This window comes from Miscanthus floridulus, chromosome 6 (assembly GCF_019320115.1).
Source record: "Miscanthus floridulus cultivar M001 chromosome 6, ASM1932011v1, whole genome shotgun sequence".
Lineage (NCBI taxonomy): Eukaryota > Viridiplantae > Streptophyta > Magnoliopsida > Poales > Poaceae > Miscanthus > Miscanthus floridulus.
The window spans coordinates 9,562,828-9,569,605 of NC_089585.1; the positions used below are offsets into that span (position 1 = coordinate 9,562,828).

Consider the following 6,778-nt stretch of genomic DNA (forward strand, 5'->3'; position numbering starts at 1 on the left):
AGCTGGCGATGTCCGAGCACCGAGGAGTCCCCGACGTAGCTATTGATGTCCGAGCACCGAGGAGTCCCCAGCGTAGCTGGCGACATCCGAGCACTGAGGAGTCCCCAGCGTAGCTAGCGATGTCCGAGCACCGAGGAGTTCCCCGCATAGCTGTATCCGAGCACCGAGGAGTCCTCGGCGTAGCTGGCAATGTCCGAGCACCAAGGAGTCCTCGGCGTAGCTGGCGATGTCCGAGCACCGAGGAGTCCCCAGTGTAGCTGGCGATGTCCGAGCACCAAAGTAGTCCTGGCGTAGCTGGCGATGTCCGAGCACAGAGGAGTCCCTGGCGTAGCTAGCGACGTCCGAGCACCGAAGTAGTCCCCGGTATAGCTAGCGATGTCCGAGCACCGAGGAGTCCCTGGCGTAGCTGGCGATGTCCGAGCACCGAGGAGTCTCCGACGTAGCTGGCGATGTCCACAAGGTGAAGTGGGGTGAAGTGTGCCCACTTAGTCCCCGAGCACGAAGAATCTGAGCGCTGAGGAGTAACCGACGTAGCTGGCAATGAAGCATGAGCGACGAACAGTCTGGTCAACTAGTCGACGGCGAAGTGAGGATTGAGTAGAAACGACCGGCGAACAGTCCGATCAACTGGTCGGCGACGGAGTCCATGAACCTAGCGGTCCGACCAGTTGATCAGTGGAGAAGTCCGAGCACCAGGTGGTCCAATCACCTAAACGATGATCCTGCAATACAAATATGTAGAACGGGTAGTACATGATGTAAAAATATATGAACTCCAGAGAAAAAAACAGCAATGACGACGAAATAGCATATGCAGCTCGGCGATCAGTTGGTGTGAATACTTGAATATGTATTTATATTTAATATAAACCGCCCGACTAGTTAGTGTGTAGCTTCTCCAACCCTAGCAAGCCCGTTAATCATAACACGGAGCATGGAGTCCGTGTGCATGTAGGAAGAACAAAGCGTCGCTAAGGAGCCGCTGTCGACCATCCATAATGCAGAGGGCAGACGCTCGTGCACGTGTAGGGAGGAGCCGGAGACAGGGCCGTCTCTGGGGACATCCGAGCGTCAACATGACTGTTCGGGGGTTCAGAAAATCGTTTGGAGAGTAAACATGGAGAAAACAGCTCGGAGAAACATTATGGCGATATACGAATATTGGAGAATATTTAGAAAAAATATTAAAGCATGACTTAGCTTTAGACAGAAAGTCTGGTCGGCGTGTACAAAGTTACCCGGCGCTCGAGCTTTCCGAACTGTCATCATGGCGGCTGTTATCATTGCGATGTGTTGCGTGGTCGGAGTAGGTAGTCCGAACGACGTCGTCCTTCTGCGGCTCGGGCGGCTTGACGCAGTCGAACGGGTGCGCGGAGTTGTAGGCGAACCCGCACAGTCGATCCCATGTTAGAGGCAAGTCACGAGGATTTTTGGCAGGCGTGACCTGTGCATACGTAAGCACGTATATGCAGAAAGATTAATTCGTTGATCACTTTTGGCTAGCTTGCTTGGATCATCTTCACGTCATGGTGATGTAGACTAAGCAAAATTTGCTTGCTTGCATGGCTCTGTAAGACGCTACGGTGGCTCCTTATTTGCTTGCATGTGGATTGAATCTTGGTAAGTGGGCGTCGACGGGTACGGCGATGAGCAGCAGTCATCACTTATGTATGATCGAGTCGGGGTCCTACGCGGGTGCAGCTCGGCGTGTCGTCACGCGGTGGTACGAGGGGTAACCCGTTGCCGTGGGACGCCCGCTGCGGGAAGCCGAGTTGCTGCAGATCGACCTTGGCACAGCTTGTGGACGGGGACATCGGCTCAAAGATGTGGCACATCAGCCATCGCGTGCCCACACGTTGTCGGCGATTCCGATCTGTTAGGCTACTGAAGCACGCCGTCGCAGGAAGTCAGGTTGCCACGAGCGGCGTCGATCTTGAGATCCCATCTGGTTCGCCATGGATCAGCACGCACGCCCCTACCTAGCGCGCCAACTGTCGACAGAATATCGTCGGCAGTCCTCCGAGGGATATCCTACGAAGGTTGATTGATTGACAGAGAAGCGTATGATCAAGAACAAGAAGGCAACAGAGACACATGAGTTAGACAGGTTCAGGCCGTCAGTATGACATAATACGCTACTTCTGTGGTCTAGTTGGTTTATATTAGCTATTGTATGATATTGCGTGAGTTTGGAAGGGAGTCCCTGCCCGCCTTATATAGTCCCGGGGCAGGGTTACAAGTCGGTTAGATCCGAGAAATAACCGGAAAGTAATAACAGATTACAAGAATCTTGGGATCATACGTATCCTAACAGATCTCGTAATATCTTCAGGATATCTTCCCGATGTCTTGCGGGAGGCGCCGAGCAGAGTCGTGCCCCGCAAGGCTTCATCTTGTGGGCTGGGCCGCCCCTGGGGGCGCAGCCCATGTGGTCTGTCGTGGGTATCCGGGGTCGTACCCCCACAGTTATTGGTTATCTGTAAAAGTATCTTCGCCCAATAATAATCCAAAAGGTGTATTTGATCTATTTGTATTATCATCATTTTCGGTGGAGTTCCATTGGGGAGCTGTTGGAGATGCTATGAGGCAATAAAGTATCTTCAATGGTAATTCCTTTGTGAGGCATGAAAGAATAGTAATTTTGAAGAAATCTAGGGCCTACTTAGCAGGGCTCTAAATCCAAAATTCAAATATGGATCCAGATCTAAAGTGGAGCAGATCCAGGTTGGATCTAGATGTCGCTCTAGACCTCCACCAAACAACAACAGGTACAATCCTAAGAACACTAGGTCAAGTGCAAGACGATAAGTACATTCGTGCATGGTGGAGCAGAGCAGGGAAGCAAGGAACGAGGCAACAAAGTTTGAGTCGACAACGGGAGAGAGGTCAGTGCTACGGTCAAGCAGCAAAAGATCCAACGTGCGGAGGAGCATGCTCGGTCGATGAGGCGGAGAATGACGACAAGCAAGATCTAGCTTCTGAGGGAACAAAGTCAAATTAGGAAAGGGAGAAAGGAGACAACAAAGCCCATGGTGACGGCCGCCAACTGTGAAGCGGGCGCCTTTGAGCACATAGAGGCCTAGCCACAACATAGAGGTGAGTGAGATTGGCAAGGTAGGACTTACATTCCACGAGAGGGGTTACCTGCGGCGACTTCACAAAGTGGATGAGAGTACACGACGTGGTTGCCTTGAGCGCTCGAGAAGGAGGGGTGAGTGATGGACCTAGAGTTGGAGTGTCAGTGCGATATAGAAAAAGCTAAGGTGGATCCAACATGCTTGTCTGGGCTCCACTAAGATTCATATTAGGTCTCGGAGCTCAAGCACTGCCAAATAGATCCATAGGTTTCGGTGTCTAGTTGACAATAAGAATATGCATAGGTCAACGGAAATTGAAAGATTCTTTCACGTACGTATGGTTTATTATTTTCAACAGTATTGATTGACACACATACAATGGATGAGTTGCTCGCGTGGTTACAATTTTTGTGTCAAAAGACAGCAAACTTGCTAAGTGATGAGAGCGCGAGAGAAAAAAAAAAGGAATTAAACATGCATATATGCGTCTGCCTACGGCATATGCAATTTATTTTAATTCATAGGACCAAATGAAATGCATCAGTCGTCGTCACGCGAACGAGAGTCCTGAGCCGCTAAGCTTCTCCTCGACAATGGCGTCGAGACGGCGAGCCATGTCGGGCGTCATGTGGTTCACCCAATCCCCGGCCTCCCCTTTCCAGAAGAACCAGTCATTCGCCAAGGGCCGGGAGGCCGAGCATGGCTTGTTGACCTCCAGATTCTTGAGATTGTCCAAGCTACAGAGCCTCACGATCTGCGCGACGACCCCCGCGGCCTCCTCGGCGGGCGAGAAGGGCTGCCCGACGAACCGCGACAGCTTCCTGACGTTGCCGGCGGGGTCACGCAGCATGTCCTCGTACCTCAGGAACAGCACCGCCTCCGGGGTCGCCTTGCTCGCGTTCCAGTACCCGAGGACATGGTCCCAGAAAGGCCCGCTCACAGATGTTCCTTGGCAGACAGCCTCGAACAAGTCGGAGAACGAGACGTCCGGCTTGCCTCTCCTACAGAAGTGCCAGAGAGAGACGACCATGTCCTTGGGCTCCCTGCATCCCGGCCGAATGCATGATGAACACATGCATAATCATACAAGATGATCTACGTAGTTATATATACATATATAATATATACATATACCTGCATATGTAGACGATCTTGCAGTCAGGGTTCTTGCTGAGATAGAGCTGGGAAGGATGGAGTGGTGCATGTGCGTCGACAGGAGCCTCGGCGACGGCAGCGCCTCTATCATGCTCTCCTGCCCAGCGCTGTACAGCCGCTCCAAGTTCGTGACGCACTGGTGCGGGTTGAGCCGGAGCAGCGGGTGCTCGGCGGCGGTGTCCGGTGGGTACACGACGCGCGCCACGGTGGCGAACGCCAGGGCCTTGAGCCATGTGGTGCCGGACTTGGGAATGCTCGCAATGACGACGTCGCCGCCGCGCGGCCTGAAGCTCTGCTGGATGGAGGCGATCGCAGGCACAAAGGTTGCCAGCACCCACGTGCCCTGGTAGAAGCGCACCCACAGCTTTGGGTCGTCGCCGGTGAGGCCGGCCAAGGGGACCCCTAGCGCCGCGCTACCGTCGTTCATGAACGGCACCGGGCCGATAGCACCAGTTTTGTTGGTGGTGGCCATGCTTAATTAATTTCTCTGAGCAAGCATATATGCGGTGCTAGCTATATTTTATAGGCATCCAGGAGCAAGCATGGTTGCATGGTTGATGCGCACACGTATGCTATGCGGGGCTTGTACTGCTGTAGCTTCTTCTTGAGTTGATTGAGTTGGACAGGCGACTGTACCGTTGTAAGTTTTCTTGAGACCCACAAACTCAGCTGTGAAAATACATTTTTAAAAAGACGATGGGATTCTCAGTCTCCTTTAAAACAATCGCCCTGTTCGCTTGAGCTTATTCAAAACTATTTTTCAACCATGTAATAGTATTTTTCTCTCATAACATTTCAGCTTAAGCATCAGCATAAGTCAAATTTCATCATCAGTGAATGGGGTGAATATTTGTAAAGGTGGCTCTGCTTTTGTTGACAATTTGAATGATTTTGTCTCTGAATAAATAGATTCCTAGAGTTGTTTGAAGTCAAACATTTTATACTTTGATCGAATTTCTAGAAAAAAAAACGTCAAGATTTATGACATCAAATTAGTATTATTAGATATACTATAGATTTTTTTTGTTTTTGAATCTACAGGGTGGTTGGTACGATGTCTCTTGTGATTTCCATCGACTATGGACGTGTTCACTGTACATTTATCGTAATAATCGAAGTGTTTGGATCTCTTATTATGATGGATTCTTGTTGGTTAAAGTGACTAGTAACATCCTGCCCTTTAGTTTGGAGTCATTTTAGATAAATGGGGCAAGTGGATTTTTCAGCACATAGTCTCCAAAAAAGCAGGTATCAAGTGGACTATAGGATTATTGTAATATGAGATTTTAATTATAATAACCAACCTCCAAATTCTAACATGTTTAAATTACAATCAGTCCATTTTTAGCTTATTTTAGTTGATTATAAAAATGCCTATATCTAGGAAGCGCTCAATTACATCCACTGTTGTTTAGACGCACATGTAGTGCGGTGGCGTGTGCTCCCGGTGGTTGACCTAATCTTGCACCAACATTTAGGTGGGATTCCCTCATCCGTGATGCTCAAAACAAAAATAAGTTTGTCTACAGATAACACTCGATTGTTTCAGACGAAGTGGGCACTCGTTTTTTACGTTGGATCTAGGTCCAATGCTCCATCTCTTTTCTTCTACATCTAATCTAGCCTCTTTCTTCTCCATCTACTTGTTCATGGTGTCTTCATGCGACGCCCTGCCCCACTGCCTACTTTGCCCCTGGTGGTTCCTTATTGTTGGATCCGCCCCACCTCCACGCTAATTCAGCTTCACTAACAAATCACTATTATACCCTCGCTCTTGTCCTACCCAATTGCCTTCCTACACTCCCTGGTTACAGCGTCATTGATGCCTCACCTCACCACTCCCACACCCGCCACCACCGTCGGTCCGGCCTTTCTCCTCAAAATATCCTTCTAGGCCTACTGAAGCTGGAGAAGAAAGGCCACCCAACCCTAAACCCAACCAAGGTAATCAGACGACAGAAACTTTGATCAGAGCGTTGGTCGTATGCCCTAGAAAATCAAGTGTTGAATTACTCCAAAACAACCTAGTGTTATTTAACATTTCTCAAATAAAAAACACCCAATGTTATTTAGCTTTTCTAGATACGTAACTTTTGCTATAGACTTAGATATATACGTGTAGGTACATAGTCAACACAATGTATCTATAAAAGTTAAAGTGTCTTATAATTTAGAACATAGAGAATATAAAGTTAGTTAAAATTAAGTTGTTTAACTTAGGAGTGATTCTAAGAATTTATTTATGTTACGACAGATGGAGTATTGGTGTATATACGCTGGAGGCAGGGATGGGCTGGACGTCCAAACCAGGTGTAGCTTGATTGTTTGTCATCTTCCACAACTAAAAAGAACAAAAGCAAGACAACGGAATGGTGCGACAATTTCGTCCGCCTCACCTACACTTCACCCCGTACGAAAAAAAACGCGTCGCCCACACTCCCCCAGCTGTGGGATCCCACATTCCCTCCCCTTCCTGATTTCTCTTTAAAAAAATAGATCTTCAATCACCAGAATTTTAGGACATGCAAAACAAAACAGCACCACAT

At 48.9% G+C, this 6,778-nt stretch overlaps 1 pseudogene; it reads right to left on the reverse strand.

Moving 5' to 3' along the window:
* Positions 1–3,420: 3,420 nt before the first annotated feature.
* LOC136457587 (flavonol 3-sulfotransferase-like) lies at positions 3,421–4,719 on the reverse strand (annotated as a pseudogene).
* Between the last annotated feature and the right edge of the window lie 2,059 nt (positions 4,720–6,778).